At 35.5% G+C, this 17,582-nt stretch overlaps 1 protein-coding gene and 1 long non-coding RNA gene across 14 annotated transcripts in view; one reads left to right on the top strand and one right to left on the bottom strand.

Annotated features, from left to right (window-relative positions):
- The window catches only part of LOC140615099 (uncharacterized), a 47,473-nt gene extending 37,669 nt beyond the window's left edge, over positions 1-9,804 (bottom strand). Inside the window, exons 1-2 of the long non-coding RNA XR_012015776.1 lie at positions 9,571-9,804; positions 2,894-2,979 (exon numbers count right to left, since the gene is read on the bottom strand). This is a non-coding gene — a long non-coding RNA (uncharacterized lncRNA). The remainder of the gene's footprint in view (positions 1-2,893; positions 2,980-9,570) is intronic.
- The window catches only part of DLG2 (discs large MAGUK scaffold protein 2), a 1,975,849-nt gene that overhangs the window by 201,898 nt on the left and 1,756,369 nt on the right, over positions 1-17,582 (top strand). The window lies entirely within an intron of this gene.

The following is a 17,582-nucleotide window of genomic DNA, read 5'->3' as shown; positions in this document are numbered from 1 at the left end:
AATAAGTTGAGTCTCTAAATAGTGTCATACAACACATTTAACCTTAGAAGTGTCCCCATACATGGAGGAAATCTTCACTCTTTAACATAAATTTTAGAGACTTGTTCATCTTTCTAAAGCTCTTCCTATATCCGTTCACATCTTTCTTCCTCTCCATTGCCGTTTCTTATTCTAGCTGTTTGACGGCTTCCTTAATAGAACAGCTCACTAAAAACTCCTGAGAACTTTACAGACAATTATGCAGAGAGGTCATCTCTACATTTTCTACCTTCTCAGTAGGACATTGCATTTAATTGATAGATCAGTTTGAGGCTAGTGAGTTCCGTTATGGTTTTACTTGTTCTTTAGATGTTCTCAAATTGTCGATCGTGTGGTAATTTTATGCTTGCCAAGGACTCCTAACCCTAGCTTTGGAAATCACTAAGTTCTTGTGTTCACTAGTTGTTTTAGCTTTCAATTTAGTTAGTCACCTCTGAAATTTTGTCTCTTCTGAAACAGTTTCTTGATTCATAGAAAAGAAAAGAATGATTCTTTTTTTCCTAGAGTTGTGAAAATATAATGAGGTACTATGGAAAGAGCTTTGTAGACAATAAGACATTCTGTTTATGTAAGCTATTATTACTACTACCACTGTTACTACCACTATAGTCATTTAGTCACCTTAGCCAAGGGTTGGTGACCTTGGCTAAGTCACCTTAGTCAAGGGTTCGTGACCTTGGCTAAGTTATCTACCCTTTCTGAGCTTCCATTTCTTTATTTGTACAAAGACAGCTTCTATGTTCAGATCTTCCTCAGCATCAGGAGAGATTTACTGAGGAAGGCATCCCTAGAAGAGAATTTTGAAAGATGTCATTCTTAGCATAGGGAAAGATGGAGGATATTTCAGGTAAAGTTAGCAGTGTGAGCAAAGCTGAAATAATCTGGTGATTTAGATCTGCAAACAATCTGGTAGGGCCCTCTCTGCAGTGGGATAGGAGTCTTAATGATAAGGTCCCAAAAGGAGATCAGGGCAAACCAAGCAGTTAAGACTGAAGTCCTTAGTAATGTGGCAAAAATAAGACTCATACCAATGAAGAGGATGGACTGAGTCATAGGAAAATAATAGTGAAGGTAAGACCCAACTAATAACAGTATTTAATATGTACTAAATACTTATGTGATGTTGTGTTGAACACTTTGCGTGTTTTATGTCAGTCAAACCTAAGAACAACTATGGAAGTTAAGTCCTCATATTACCTCCATTTTACAGATGAGGAAATGGAAGTTCAGAAAGGTTTAGGAATTTGCAAATCCAGATTTCTCCAGTAATCTTTGCAGGCTACTCACTCTCCTTATACTTGTACGTTCAGTTATGAATTGCTAGCCATCTGGGAAAGAAGATTATAGGCTTTTGAGCCACATAACATTGTCAGACAATCCAAGATCTAGCATGTACTAGTGTGACAATCAGGTAATATTTTCTTGTGCTTCTCTGTGCTTCAGTTTCCTCACCTGTAGAACAAATAATAGAATAATTAGCATGTAATAGATGTGTGAAACATGCTAGTTGTTTTATTCAGTCAACCAGTGTTTCCTTCGAATTAATGTGTTATTAGTTCTTCTTTTCTAAAGTTTACTAGTACAGTAGTCATTATGGCAGATTGTTGCAATAATAGTGTACTAATGTTATAAAGTTTTTGTAATATGCTATATTGTTTGCACTGGGAAATTAGTCTTTAGGATGGAATCCAAAATTCTTTCTATGGTATTCAACACTTTTATCAATTTAAATTTGACCTTGTTCCTCTCTGACACTGTTCCTATAGTCCCTTGTCTTGTGATGGCTCCTTCCACCATATCTGTTTATACAAATTCTATTATTGTAAGGCTCAATTCGATGCTGTATCCCCTCTGAGGCCTTTTTCATCCCTGACACAAGTAATTGCTCTTATTTATGATCCCCTATGGTGACAATCACTTTCTGTTTTGCACATTAAGTAATAACATGCAATTCAGTACTGCATTTATACAGACTTCTATAAATTCCATGGAATGGAATAACTTGCATTAACAACCTCTACTTCCACTTCCTCTTAGACCTCATCTCCTACCTTTCCTCCCTACCACACTACTTTCTGACTACTCTGTTTTTTTCTTTTTTCTCTTCTTGAACATGCCAAGTATTCTTCTGGTTCAAGGCTTTTTTACTTGCTATCCTACTTGCCCAGAACACTTTTCCTTCAGCTAACCTTTTGACTTTCTCTTTCATTTTACTTGAGGCCTTCACTAAGTATTACTTATTAGAGAATACCATCTTATCTGACCACTGTAGAGAGACCACCAGTTCCAGCATCACTCTCAAATCTTTACTCTGTTTTCCCAAATCTTTACTCTGTTTTTTTCTTAAATATGTATTATGGTCTGATATTATGCCATATAATTAATACATTTGTATTTCTGTTATCTGTCTTACAAATACAATGTAAGATTCAAGAGGATAAAGATGTTGTCTGTTTTGTTCATGTCTAAATTATTCTTTTTTGAGGAGAACATGTAATATTTAATATTCAATAAAAATTTTCTGAATGAATAAATGATGAGTGAATAAATAGAATTGCTTTTACTAACATGCTTTCCTACCTCCTCACCATCCTGGGAAAATTAGAAATAGGATCTCAGTTGGGCCCTCAATTCTCTTATCAGTGCCTTATTAAAACATAAATTTAATAAACAGAAAAAATACATATGGAAAGTGATACTAATATGTTTAAGAGAAAAACTAAACCTAGAAGGGGATTCCTCATTCTCTACAAATCCAACTCTGCTGGATATCCTCCTCATACTCACAGCAGTTAGAGTGTAACAGAATGGTTAGTGCTCCTGTCATTGTCATTTCCTGTTTAACAGCCATCACCTGTGACTTTGAAGAACTGCCCTCAGCTGCTGGAAACATCCCACTTCTGCTCTCAGCTTCCTTTGTAGGCAGCTCTTAACAAATACCTAAAGGGCATGGAAATATAAATACATATAAATACTTCAGCCCCCTGGTCCTCTTATAGGGATTTCTTGCATGTTTTCTGTACTGTTTTCAGAGCACCCAGTGGATTTCAACTAAAGATACCCTCTGTCAGATTGCGCTAAACACTGCATGCACCCTTGCTTGGCCCCTTTCCTTTTAAGTCCTATTTTCTACTCCTCTACTATCTTTTTGTAGGAACACACTTTCTAGTAAATAACTTTCACATGAATCCTATTCTCAGGGTCTACTTCTGGGAAATATAGACTCAAGCTAAGAGACAGTGTCTGTATTTAGTCAGTCTCCCCAGTGGCCTGTGCTATAGGTCAGCTAGAGTAGAGCCTCGACTCTCTCATCTTCCCTGGGAGTTCAGATGTGGGTATCATCTATGGTCCTTCTTAGACCCACAGGCAACTAGGTATATACTTGTCTACATACTTGCCTCTCTAGATAAATTTGAAATCTTCTGCCTTGCCCATAAACTTAATAGAAGAGAGGAGGAAAAAAAGAAATTTTGTGTGTGTTTGTGGGGGCAGGGGAATGGGGCACTTTTTCATTTTTTGTTCTGTAATTACTCTATTTCTCTATATTACTTTCCCCACTGTGACTCAGTTCAAAAGTCATTAGAATTTCTTATTTTGTTCACTTTGTCTCCCCATAATATTTCCTTTGTCATATTATGTCCTTTATTAGTGAAGAGTATTGTCTAAGCTGTCAACTCTCTAATTACACTACAGCATAATTACAACTATGTTAAGCAATTGTTTGTTGTGCATGTCACCTCTAGTTGATTGTGAGATGCTTAAGGGCAGGGTCCATGTCTTATTGATCTTGTTTTTCCCACAGTGCTCAGCACAGCACTGTGCACACATTAGACATGTGATTAAATGTGTCTTGAACAAATTATGTTGTCCAGATTGATATTGAAAGGGCATAGATTTTGGTAAAGTATTTTTTTTTCTAATCTTATCTTGTTCTCATCTCTGAAAAGAGTAATTATTTTCCTCTTTGAGTTTGAAGACTTATGGTTTGTTTTGTTAATTGCTTGTTGAAAAGTAGGCTTAAATTAATCTACTTATACTTGGGTATTTGGTGAAATTTTATAGGGTGAAAAGTCATTTGTTGAGTGCAGAGGATTCTTTCTGTTCATCTAATGCTAATTACCAGCCATCATTGAACTATCTAGAGCTTGAAGATTTATTTATTAAAGAGATTATAAAGTGAACTTCACTCATTGGGACATCAGGTTAAAAGCCAACTTAATGAGACCATGTAAATTATTAGTGTGATAACAACGCCTTTCTACAGTCTGAAGAAGATTGGTGTTTCATCTGCTTCTCACTAAATAACTTGCTGAAATTGCATTCCTCGAGGTTGTTTAAATTTTTGATTCTTATATGAACAAGTGGCAAATCTAGTATAAATTTCAGATAAAGTGCAGAGTAGTGAGTTCTGAAACAGAAACTTAGATAAGGAAAAGGAAAAGAAGTGATTAGCTCTGAGAAAATATATGCCATTTTTTTAAAATGAGGAAGTACATAAGAAGTGAATATTCTACCATTGTCTTACAAAGAGAAAGGCATTCCCCCTAAAGTACATCTATGACATTCAGTTGATCAAATATCTACTAAGTAAGGGCCACACTATGCTGAGATTTCAAAAGAATTGAAGATCCAGGGTCTGATCCCAGCTGGGCGTTTACATTCTGGTTGGGAATCCTACTGATGTATTTGAAGCATTCGTCAACTTTGTAATACAGTACGCAGAATGTGCTACATTGTACTGCTCTGATCCTACAACCTTTTCCTTGAAGACTTGAACATATTATCCCTTTCACTGTCCTGGTTCCGCATCTCATTGTCTCTTGCTTTGAATATTGTGATAATGTTTAGTCTTGGAGTATAGTTAGTATTCATTTATTTGTCATCTGAGTGAGTAAATAAGTGAGTAAATAAGTGAATAGCCCAGAATCTGAAGACTATAGAAAATTAGAGAGGAAGAAAGGGTCAGTGTGAAGACTGCCTGTAGAAGATATTACTTAAATTAAAAGCCAAAACCTGAATAGTCCAGGTAAGAAATGGGCAGACGATGTGAGTAAGCATTTTTCCAAAGAAGACATCCAGATGGCTAACAGATACTTGAAAAGATGCTCAACATCATTCATCATCAGAGAAATAGAAATCAAAACTACAATGAGATACCTCCTCACAGCTGTCAGAATGGCTAAAATTAACAACCCAGGAAATAACAGATATTGGTGAGGGTGCAGAGAAATGGGAACTCTCTTACACTGTTACTGGGAATGCAATCTGGTGCAGCCACTTTGGAAAACAGTATGGAGGTTTCTCAAAGAGTTTTAAATAGAACTACCCAACAATTACACTACTAGGCATTTAACCAAAGGATGTACAAATACTGATTTGAAGAAACACATGTACCCTGATGCTTATAGCAGTGTGATCAACAATAATCAAATTATGTAAAGAGCCCAAATGTCCATCAACTGTTGAGTGGATAAAGAAGATATGGTATGTATATTTGTGTGTATATAATGGAATATTACTCAGCCATCAAAAAGAATGAAATATTGCCATTTACAACAATGTGAATGGAGCTGGAGTGTATTGTGTTAAGTGAAATGAGTCAGTGAAAAAAAATCAATACCACATGATTTCACTCATATATGGAATTTGAGAAACAAAACAGATGAATATGGGGGGAAAGAGAAGAGTCTGTTTTATGGTTTGGCTCCCTAACTATAGAGACCCAACTGAAGGTTGCTGGAGGGGAGGTGGGCAGGGGAATGGGCCAGATGGGTGATGGGTATTTAGGAGGGCATTTGTTGTGATGAGCATTGGGTATGATATGTAAATAATGAATCACCAGATTCTACTCCTGAAACCAATAATACACTATAAGTTAAACCTGGAATTTAAATAAAAACTTGAAACAAACAAAAAAATAAAAGCCAAATGGGAAACCTGGTAGAAAGAGGGCAAACACAGTGAGGGAGCTGTGGCTATCTGTCAAAATTCTCAGAACTAGATGACTACAAACAATAAAGCCATATTTACTTTGGCTTTAGAGATGTTTTTGGTATAGGAAGTTCATACAGAGCCAGGCTAAAGTTTCCATCAGAGAGGTAATGTTTAGCTAACCACTAGAAAACTGTTTTATTCAAATGATCTGAAAAAAATTGTAAACTATATGCTAATTTCAAATAATTCTAGTATGTTTATTAAAAATCTATTTATAATTGTTAACCTTTTCAGTTATACATATATGAAAATAATAAACAACTTATTTTCTTTAAAATATTACCTAAGATTTTCATTAATTTAGTCTGATAACCCCCTACATTTCAGTTATCCGGTCACTTGAATAGTTTTTGTAAAACAAAAATCCAATCACATTATTCCCTTCTTTAGAAACCCTTATTGGCTCCCTATGATTTTAGGATAAAGTTTGAAGTCCTTAGAGGCATGAGAAAATAAGATTATAAGGCTTATGGAGTGCTTATTATTTGTCAAAGCACCATCCAAAGTGCTTTACATATGTTAAACAATTTAATATAGACATTAATATATGATTACATTTACTGATTCTTACAACACCCTTATGTACATACCATCATTATTTCCATGTTGTATGGAGGAAAGTTAAGGTTACATAGATAGCATAGTCAGTCATATGGGTCATATGTGGTAAAACTGGTATCCAGATCGAAGCAGTTATACTCCAAAGATCAAAGTCTTACCCATTATATTCTGCTGACTCCTGAAAGGAGATAAATATCTAATGGCATTAGCCTCAAATAGCTTGATACATCCATTATGTCATATGAAGATCATCTAAGCAAAGTAAAAATTGGTAGTGGCCAGTATTTACTTGTGTGAAATTTTACTTGTGTAAAATATTCCTTTTTAGAATATTTCTTTAGCTAATGACTTTATTCTGATGGTTGAAAAAAAATTATAGTCAATTGCCGTGGTCTAGAAGTTACTTCCTCCCTCATTCCTTTCTTCTTTTTTCAGATGATTTTTCATATCTCTTTTTGATTCATTCATCTTCATCGTAGAATTTAATACTCAGAGGCTGATCTTTTCCTTTATTTCTAAGTTCTTGGAGGTAAACTTTTGTATAGTAGCTAAGAAGATAGATAACATTTTGAGCTAGACTGTTCAGTAGAATCCTAACACCCCACTTTGCTAGCTTTTGAACCATGGTTCTTTCTGTGCCTCAGTATCTTGTTAAATTGGTGGTGGTAATAATACTTACCTCCTGGGGTTGTTGTGAGGATCAAATGAAATAATCTTTAGAACAATATGTGGAAAACTGTGTGGAGGTTCCTCAAAGAGTTAAAAATAGAGCTGCCCTACGACCCAGCAATTGCACTGTTGGGGATTTACCCCAAAGATACAAATGCAATGAAACGCTGGGACCCTGCACCCCGATGTTTATAGCAGCAATGGCCACGATAGCCGAACTGTGGAAGGAGCCTCGGTGTCCAACGAAAGATGAATGGATAAAGAAGATGTGGTTTATGTATACAATGGAATATTACTCAGCTATTAGAAATGACAAATACCCACCATTTGCTTCAACGTGGATGGAACTGGAGGGTATTATGCTGAGTGAAGTAAGTCAGTCGGAGAAGGACAAACATTATATGTTCTCATTCATTTGGGGAATATAAATAATAGTGAAAGGGAATAGAAGGGAAGGGAGAAGAAATGTGTGGGAAATATCAGAAAGGGAGACAGAACGTAAAGACTGCTAACTCTGGGAAACGAACTAGGGGTGGTAGAAGGGGAGGAGGGCGGGGGGTGGGAGTGAATGGGTGACGGGCACTGGGGGTTATTCTGTATGTTAGTAAATTGAACACCAATAAAAAATAAATTAAAAAAAATCAGAACAGAAAAAAAAAAAAAGAACAATATGTGGTATATAGTAAGGATGGCACGTATAGTAGCTATGTAGCCCTCAAATCCTGACAAGAAAGAGAGCCTTTGGCTGAATAATGACTTAGCCATTATTGACTGTTTAAGAGTATCAGGGAAAGAGGAAGTCAGTAAATTAGATTGGAAGAGGTGTAGTTATAGATAAGAATAAAAACAATTACAACAGTGCTGCTTCCAACTAGAAGGGAGGGGATATGGAAAGTAGGGCAAAAAGTTACTCTCAAACCTTGCATTTTTGTGAGAATTCTTAGGAAAAAGGAAACACAGGCCATTCCACAACTTGTCTCCCCACCCGTCAGTTAAAAACATCATCAAATAATACTAACAGTTACAAGTTATTGAGTATGTATTAGGTACCATTTTTCACAGGAGACTGAGACCTAATTAAGTTCTACAGATTGCTAAATATTATACTTATGAATTTTATTTTTTATGTTTTATGTTTTTAATATTTTATTTATTCACGACGGACAGAGAGAGAGAGAGGCAGAGACACAGACAGAGGGAGAAGCTGGCTCTATGCAGGGAGCCTGACGTGGGACTCAATTCCGGATCTCCAGGATCACACCCCAGGCTGAAGGTGGCGCTAAACCGCTGGGCCACTGGGGCTGCCCTATACTTATGAATTTTAAACTTAGGTTAAAATGTAACTGAGTTTTCCAGCAAAAGATCCTATTTTCTAAGTCCCTAACCACATTCTGGAAGCACACTGTTCAGGAATGGGAAGAGAGAGAGAAAGAAATTTTACTGGACAAGATGAAGATATATGTACTTTTGTTTTCAAAAAAATTTCGAGTACCTTAATAAATGAAAATGCATGCGGTTAATTTTTATTTAGGGGCCACCATATGCTAGACATTGCTGTAGATGTAGGGCGCTCTATAGTACATAATACAGCAATCCCCCTTTATTTGTGGTTTTACTTTACATGGTTTCAGTTACCCCCAGTCAACTGCGGTCCAGGAGCAGATGATCCTCCTTCAGACTTCTCTTAGAAGGTCGGTAGTAGCTTAACAATATGTCACAAGACTATGCCATTCACCTCACTTCATCTCATTAAGTAGGCATTTTATCATCTCCAAAATAACAGTGAATATGGAATAATAAGATACTTTGATAGAGAGAGACCACATTCACATAACTTTTATTACAGTATATTGTTATAATTGTTCTACATTATTATTATTGTTAATAAGATAGTTAACATTCCTGTTATCCTAATTTATAAACTAGGATATAGTTCCTGTTCCTAATTTATAAACTAAACTCTATCATAGATATGTGTGTATAGGAAAAAGCATGTAGTATATATGGGGTTTGATACTACCTGCAGTTACATGCATCCACTGGGGGTCATGGAATGTATCCCCCACAGTTAAGGGGGGGCACTATAGACATGATTCCTGCCCTCCAGGAGCTCATGGACACAGAAGAAAGAATACTATCTCTTTTGTAAATATTTCAAAAAGTTCGACATTATTGATTGAGTACTAGGACATGCTCAAGGAATAAATTGCCCCCATAGAAATTCACATCATTTTTTGGTCATGAATAAACAATTTGTGATTCTCTTGTTCTGAATGGCTCACTATAATAAGTCTACTTCAGACTTACCAAATTGTGCCTCTGTCTCATAATACTTCCAAAAATATTTCTTTGTTCTCTGGGAGCTTATATTCTCTTCTTGAATTCTTATCTATCAGTATCAAGTATGATTCCCTTCTTCATCAGTATGTTAAAAAAAGGACAAATTCTGTTACTCCACAGTTTGAAGCAACTCAAACTATAAAGTATCATACTGTGTTAATGGAAAAAATGCTTCCAAAGGGGAACAACTATTCAGCAAGGGCATTGTATAAACAAGAGCAAAAAAAGAATTTGGAATTACGATGAGCTACAGCAGACAAAGACAAAGAGAACTCTATATATTTACACCATAGTTTCCCAGGGAAAAGCATCCAATGTGGAGTCTGTGCATGTCCTACCTCTTTTTCTTACAACTTTTTTGCAGTATGAATGGCTTTGCTATGACTAAGTGGATAGCTCAGGCAAGTTTATAATGAAATTTAGATTCTTTCATATCTGTGTCTGGTTCTAAAGAGCCCAAACTATTACATTCTGGTGGGTGTTTGGTGATTTTTGCAAGATGAGCCATAGCCCAGCTTCTCAAATGCAGATCAGTAAAAAGCCGATATATGATAAGAAAGTATAGTCTCATTAGCTAGCTTATTAACAATTTTGTTTTTAGAGAAACCCAAGTCATTTAACATGGAGGTGATACTCTTATTATTGGACAGCAAAGAGGGCCATAGTAACAAGACATGTGGGAGATTTTTATGCTACTACTACCTTGGTTGGGCCATGGGAAGAGTTAATATCATATTATCTAGAAAGTTTCATAAACATTTCATTAAAAGGAAAAAATAAAAATAAGATTTTTTTTTTTAATCTTTAAAGCACATGCTTCAAACAGAAGTACAGCTTTTCCTTTATAGTTAAACACATAAATCTCATCAGCATCTCCCAGGAGAAAAGCTATTTTTATTGCATCAGTAACAAAGCTGTTTTGAGAAACCTAGTATAATTTAAAGCTGATTAAACCAGTTATTTATTTTTTTAAAGATTTAATTTATTTATTCACGAGACACAGAGAGAGAGAGAGAGAGAAAGAGAGAGAGAGAGAGAGGCAGAGACACAGGCAGAGGGAGAAGCAGGTTCCATGCAGGGAGCCCGACGCGGGACTCGATCCCAGAACTCCAGGATCACGCCCTGGGCTGAAGGTGGTGCTAAACTGCTGAGCCACCCGGGCTTCCCCAGTTATTTCTTTCGAACATGAGGAACCAACTATTCAAAATTTAGAAAGGAACTGAATTAATATTCTTTAATATATTAAATTCACAAGTGTTATATTTGGCCATCACTTCTCAAAGATATTTTTGAAAAAGGAATACAAAATAGTAAAGAAAAATATAAAGCAAAAATTCAAAATAATTTCCATCTGATTCCAAAATGTTTTAAATTGAATAATCATTTTCTATATAGTGGATTGTAATTTCAATAGAACATTGATCAAATCTTCATTGCTTAGAATACTTTTCATGTAATAGAAACTCAATAAATAGTCATTTTCCCATTTAATCAGTGTTTACTTAGTATCTCCTGTACTTTGAGTACTGAAATGTTTGGTATATGTTGCATACATAGGCAAAAATTTCATGAATAATATTAAAAAGTCTTGTTTAATGGTGGATTATGGGCAGAAAACATGTTCTCAAAATCTCTGTGCAAAAAACCAAATAGGTAGCATGATTTAAATTTCTAGACTGAGAGTCTAAAGCTCTGAGTTATAATCCTTAGGCAAAAAATTTCATCTGTTTGTTTTTCTCATTTGTAAAAGGAATGAACAGGAGTTAATTATTTCTCAGTTTTGTGGTGGCCTTTGTTCCAAGACATCTGTGAAATGTGGGAGAGACTAGCTAAAATCATCTGAGAAATGAATATTCACAAGTGTGTGCGTGTGTGGATGTGCATGTGTGGGTGGGAGAGAGAGAGACCGACAGACATGGAAATGGTGACTATGAACCAAATTTGGCTCCTGGGAATGATTTAGTAGTTACTACACAAAGTGCCAGCATGTCAATAGCCAAAGACCAAGATAGTATTCAACCTTTGGAGTAATTAGGACCAAAGCAGATAATGAACCTGGCATATGGCTCTCATGAAAGCAAAATGTATTAGTGCCTCCATGAGGTAGAAGCCTAGGAATTATAAAAGCTAGAGACATGGAATGCCCCTATGGAACAAGAAAAAAGAAATGAGACTTTAATGAGAAGGGGATGCTGTGGAGATTTGTAGAATTCCCTTTTATTCTCTTCATGTAGGAGCGTGGCCTTCATATATCTGAGTTTTCAGCAATTACGTATACAAATAAATATGTAATATCTGATTAATGTGGTTGATATATAGAAATTAGTAAACACTTTAAATCAAGTTAGTTTTAATTTATATATGTTTTTACTCTATGTCTTGGAATAATTTTCTCAGACATGAGGTTGCTTTGGCCTCAAAGTTCTGATAGTAAAGGATTAAAAGTTGGGAATCACTTTTCTTTCCTCTTCAGTTTTTAGGCTTATTAGGATAGTGGGCAGACGAGAAAAGTAAAAAAGGAATAAAAAGAGAGCACCTAAGCAGGCAGACCTCTGGTTCCTGTAAGTGAAATAATGATTATTATGATTTAGTTTTTTAAGTTACAAGGCACAAAGAATTTTTTGTTATGGATTTAGGTATATAGTTATTTCTGTCAATCATTTTAAATTTATTTTTTACTTATAAATTCTGAATTATAATGTGTGTAGTTTAATGATTCAGATATTTCTGCAAGTGCAGGTCTTCAGCAATCTTGTGGTCCTTCTTGCTATCTCTTGCTCCACAGGAGTAGCCAGTTTCAATTTTTATACTTGATTCTTTTAATTTTTGTATGTCTCTTTATCACTCAGTAACATACTTAGACATCTACCTATTATTTTTTGTGTGTGATATTTATTTATTTTTATGATTTTACTTATTTATTCATGAGAGACACAGAGAGACAGAGACATAGGCAGAGGGAGAAGCAGGCTCCCTGTGGGGAGCCCAATGTGGGACTCGATCCCAGGACCCTGGGATCATGACCTGAGCCAAAGGTAGAAGTTCAAACACTGAGCCACCCAGGCACCCCTTTTTGTGTGTTTTAAAAGGATTGTCTATTAACATCCTATGCTGAAACATGGAGATATTGGTCTTTGATAGGAACTCTCCCCCTGACCCCAAACATATGTACTTCTTTTTCTTTCTGTCTAATTATGAATAAGGATATAAGTTTGGTTAGATCAATAGTGTGTGTGTGTGTGTTACTGTGTGTGTGTGTGTCTGTATGTATGTGAGTAATGCAACTATGTAAACCTTGTACACAGCTAAACTATGTAGTATAATCTGATTACTCTTTTTTTCAAAAAAGATTTTATTTTATGTAATCTCTATACCCAACTTGGGGCTTGAATTTACAACCCTGAGATCAAGTCACATACTTTGTGCCACCCAGGCACCCCTATTCCATTATTCTTAATATTCCCAGTGATGTTTTTCTTTTCCCTGTTATTAATACTTGATTTTTTCACTTATTGTTTTATGTACCAAGTACTAGTTTAATTTTAAAGTCTCTGACAATGTGAAATTTATCTCAATACATTCAGGATCATCAGATATTCTATCAATTTTATCTGCTTGGTGAAATCTCAGTAGCTTTCTAATCTGTTCCAATGTAGACTACTTGTTCTTTATCCTTGTACAGATCTCTTCCTGGGATCTTTCTTAACCATCATCTTGGGGATTACCTTTACCTATCTCTTGGGTTGGGCTCTTATTTTCTATATATTACCTCTTCTTCCTTATTAGTTTATTCTTATATTTGGTGGATCATCCAGTAACTTTTCAAAAGATTTATTTATTTATTTATTTTTTAGAGAGAGAGAGAGAGAGAGAGAGCACACAAGTGGTGTGGGGGGAGTGGAGAGGGAGAGGAAGAGACTTTCAAGCAGACTCCTACTGAGCATGGAGCCCAACACAGGGTTTAATCCCAGAACCAGGAGATTATGACCTGAGCTGAAATCAAGAGTTGAATGCTAAACTGTAGTTTAGGCACCCCTCTAGTAGCTTCTTAAAAGAGATTCACATGAGATAAATTTCTAAGATTCTTTTGTCTGAAAATGACTCCACACTTGCTTAATAGTTTGGCTGGATCTAAAATTATAGACTTGAAAGTACTTTTCCTTGGAAATATGAAGGTATTTCCTACTGTTGCTATATTCAAATATTGTTGTTGTATTCAGTGTCATCATTTCTGATTCTTTGTATGTGACCTATCTCTCCCGAAGTCTTTCAGTTTTCCTCCAGGAAGCTTGTAAGATATTACTTTGTCATCAATATTCTAGACTTTTTGAGGATGTTCTTTGGTATGGATATTTATCCATTGCCTGAACATTTGATGAGGTCTTTAAGTCTGGAAACACATGCCTTTGGAAAAGTGCCTTCAATTATTTTGTAAATGATCTATTTTCATATATTTTCTCTGATTTACCTTTCTAGAAATACTATTACCCAGATATTGGACCTGCTGGATGGGTCATCTGATTTCCTTGAGTTTTCTCTCTATAGTCCATCTCTGTCTTTTGCTCTAATTTTTGAGTGGTTTTCTCACTTTATCTTATGATCTTTCTACTCAGCTTGTCATTTTTTCCATCATGTTTTAGATCTTTTTTGTTCTTTGAACTAAATTTGTATCATCTTTATTAATGAAATATTTCCTCATCTGAGGCTACTAATTATTAGTTTTTGAAGTTTTCTTTTCCATATCCTATCCCCGCTTCATCCAAGTTTGAGTTTATTTTATACTCTATCTTTTAGAAGCATTTGTCAGATGTTTAGTGATCTTTGATTGTTTGCTCGTATTTAAATTTGGGGCATTAAAACCTGGGTAGAGACCTTGACTGGGACTTGCCAATCATGGGCTTCACAGTAAGGTGATTTAGCTGAGTTGTTTAATTGAAGAAACTCCAGTGTCAGTGTCTTCTGATTATTTTTTGAAGCTGATGAAACTGTGTAGAGGACTTTCCAATATTTTTCTTGTCTAGCATTTTAGTAGTTAAGTTGGGCAAGAAGACTGAAGTATACAATGTTTATTTAATTTCCATATTTTACTTTGTGGGATCTTCCTCTCACGTTTATCTGTGTCGCCTAGTCCAGAAACCTGTATCTTCCATGCAGAGAAGAAATCTCCATTTTTTTTTGCTGGGGGAAAGATAGTCATCTGATACTCAGTGTGGGGAATCTAAGTTTCTTAATTACTTCCTGGATAGATTTTCCTATTTCTACTTATATCTACCCTTATTTCAAGAAGTACCTAGTGCTGGCAATTTTTGATACTTTTGGAAGTTTTGTAAAGTTAAGTTGGATTGTTTCTTTACTTTGTCCTTTTGTTAGGTCTTGTAGGTCAGTCACTGTTTATCTGAGTTGCTTTCCGGCATCTATAATTTTGTATCTGTTGCTCTATTTCCCACTCTCTTTGTCTTTGTGAATTTATGCGTTTTGTAAAACTGATTGGTAGTGTCTTACTTTTGAAACGAGTGATATTAAATGCATGTCTTATTTCCTCACAGAAGTACCATTGACTCTTTAAACTAGAGTTCAGCTCACAAGCAATATAATTAATTTGACCATAGTCCAGTGGTTTATGGGGTTTATATAAGCCTTTAAAATTCAACTGCATCAGCCTCCTCTCTCACTCTCCATCTGTGTTTTTCCCCTACAATTCACACAGTGCATTGCTACCTTCTTACTCCCCCCCCCCTTTTTATTCCATATCTTTGATGCAGAACCTTAAAATAGCCCAACCTTCTAAGCCTGGCATTTGTAGTTCCCTATAATATGTGCCTTTGTATTTTTTTCTTTCCCTAGTAAAAATCCTCTTCTGTATTTTATCTGGCTTCCCTCCTTTCCCTCTTACTTTCACTTCCTTCCCATTTTTTCTTTGTTTACCAAATATCTATAAAATCCTTGTTATATGTCCAATTGTTAAAGATTCAAAAATGGATAATATCCTTTTCTTTGAGATGCTTGGAATGACAGACAAGATGTAAACATAGGATATGTGCTGTAAGTTCTGTCAGAATAATGTGGGACCAATTGGGGAGAATTCCATATCGGGAGGTAAGAAGAGGCCTCACTAATGAGAGATATTTAGCTTAAGTCTTAGAAGGTAGTCTCAAGGAGGCCCTAAAGCTAGGATTTGGTGAGAGCACAGGCATTCCAAGTAGCATATATTGCTTAAGGATGGTGAGGGGACATGTGCAAAAAATCTTGTTGGATTAGGGGAAATACAGGAGTAATGGGAATGGAAAATGAAAGGTGGGTCCAAGGAGGTAGATGTTTGTTCTTTACAAACATCACTTTTGTAGCAATGAGGCAGGTAGTCTGCATGACTATTCTAGTCGGTATGCCATAGTCATGAGTTCTCATGGAATGCCCATATCATTTCTCTTCCTCATTACAAATCTACCTTACTCTTTGCGTTGCAACTCAAGTCCCATTCTTTTTTATTTTTTTTAAAAAGATTTTATTTATTTATTTATTTATTTATTTATTTATTTATTCATTCATTCATTCATTCATTCATTCATTCATTCATGAGAGAGGGAGAGACAGAGAGAGAGGCAGAGACACAGGCAGAGGGAGGAGCAGGCTCCACACAGGGAGCCTGACACAGGACTCGATCCTGGGTATCCAAAATCAGGCTCTGGGTTGAAGGTGGCACTGAACTGCCGAGCCACCCGGACAGCCCTATTTATTTATTTTGAGAAGAGAGCACGAGTTGGGAGGGAGTGCAGAGACAGAAGGAGAGAGAATCTCAAGTAGACTTCCTGCTGAACATGGAGCCCAACCCAGGGCTCGATCTCATGTCTTCTCCTTTTTGTGAAGGTCTTCTCACCTTTTCTAGCATGTGAGCTCATTTCTTTTAACTTGAACTCTTAAAATATGACTTACTTAATATAGCATTTGATTACATATAATTGCAAACTTGATACTATGTGCATATGTGTGTATACTGCCCCTCTTGTCTCTAGCAAGTGCACAGGTTCCTAGAAGACTAGCATAATCCTGTGTATAGTGTGTTCCAAAAGATACTTGTTTTTTACAACATTGGTTAAACAAAAATGTAGTGAGCTACCAGTATATGCCAGGCCCATAATAGATTCTGAAAATTGATAGTGGATAGGTGAGAGAGTAGAATTCAAAATTTTTATATATCTAAAATTAAATTTACTAGTTATATGCTTAATAACGACAACCAGATTCTGATTTACTTCTTCCCTTTCCACAATTCAAGCAATTATCAGAGCAATAAACCTTTAAGCTTTTATTTATCCATCAGCTGAAACTCTGGTGAATGTCTTGATACCACCTTTCCTTGAGGCGTTATTTAAATTAATAGTCCCTTTAATTTGTATTTTTGGGCATAGAGGTTGCAAATGAGTGCAATAATTTTTAAAATACATTTATTTATGAGCCAAAAGAGTCACAGAGTATTTTGTTATCTTAATCTATTTTTTTAAAGCTGTTTCAAATTTGGCAATAAAGAAGATATATTTTCAATGTAACTGTAAATACAGGAGAACTGTGAATAGAAATTGTAAGTTCATTCTAGGGTAGAAATGTGCTTATTTAAACCCTTAGGTGCAGCAGCAAGCTTTATCTTAAGTACAAATCATGATTTCAGATTCATTTAAATTCCTCTTTTCCTTTTCAGTTTATCAGAGTTTAGAATTTGTTTTATATTTCCATGACTGAAGCTCTTTTAGGAAACCCATATATCATATTAATTTATGTAGAAATAAATGGAAATACATTATGGGGAACATTTAACTTTTCAGGTATAGAGGACGATAGAAAAATAAGACATCCTTTATTATGGACATTGTTGTATTCACTCATGTGTATTAGAAATATCATTTAAACTGAAATATTATTTGATTATGCTATCTAGTTAGATCTAGTAGAAACTATTTTTATTTACATAAACTAAAACTTAGTTA

The sequence above is a fragment of the Canis lupus genome, chromosome 23 (assembly GCF_048164855.1).
Source record: "Canis lupus baileyi chromosome 23, mCanLup2.hap1, whole genome shotgun sequence".
NCBI classification, from domain to species: Eukaryota; Metazoa; Chordata; class Mammalia; order Carnivora; family Canidae; genus Canis; species Canis lupus.
Note: the sequence above shows the minus strand (reverse complement) of the source record. Positions and strands in the feature narration are given on the sequence as shown.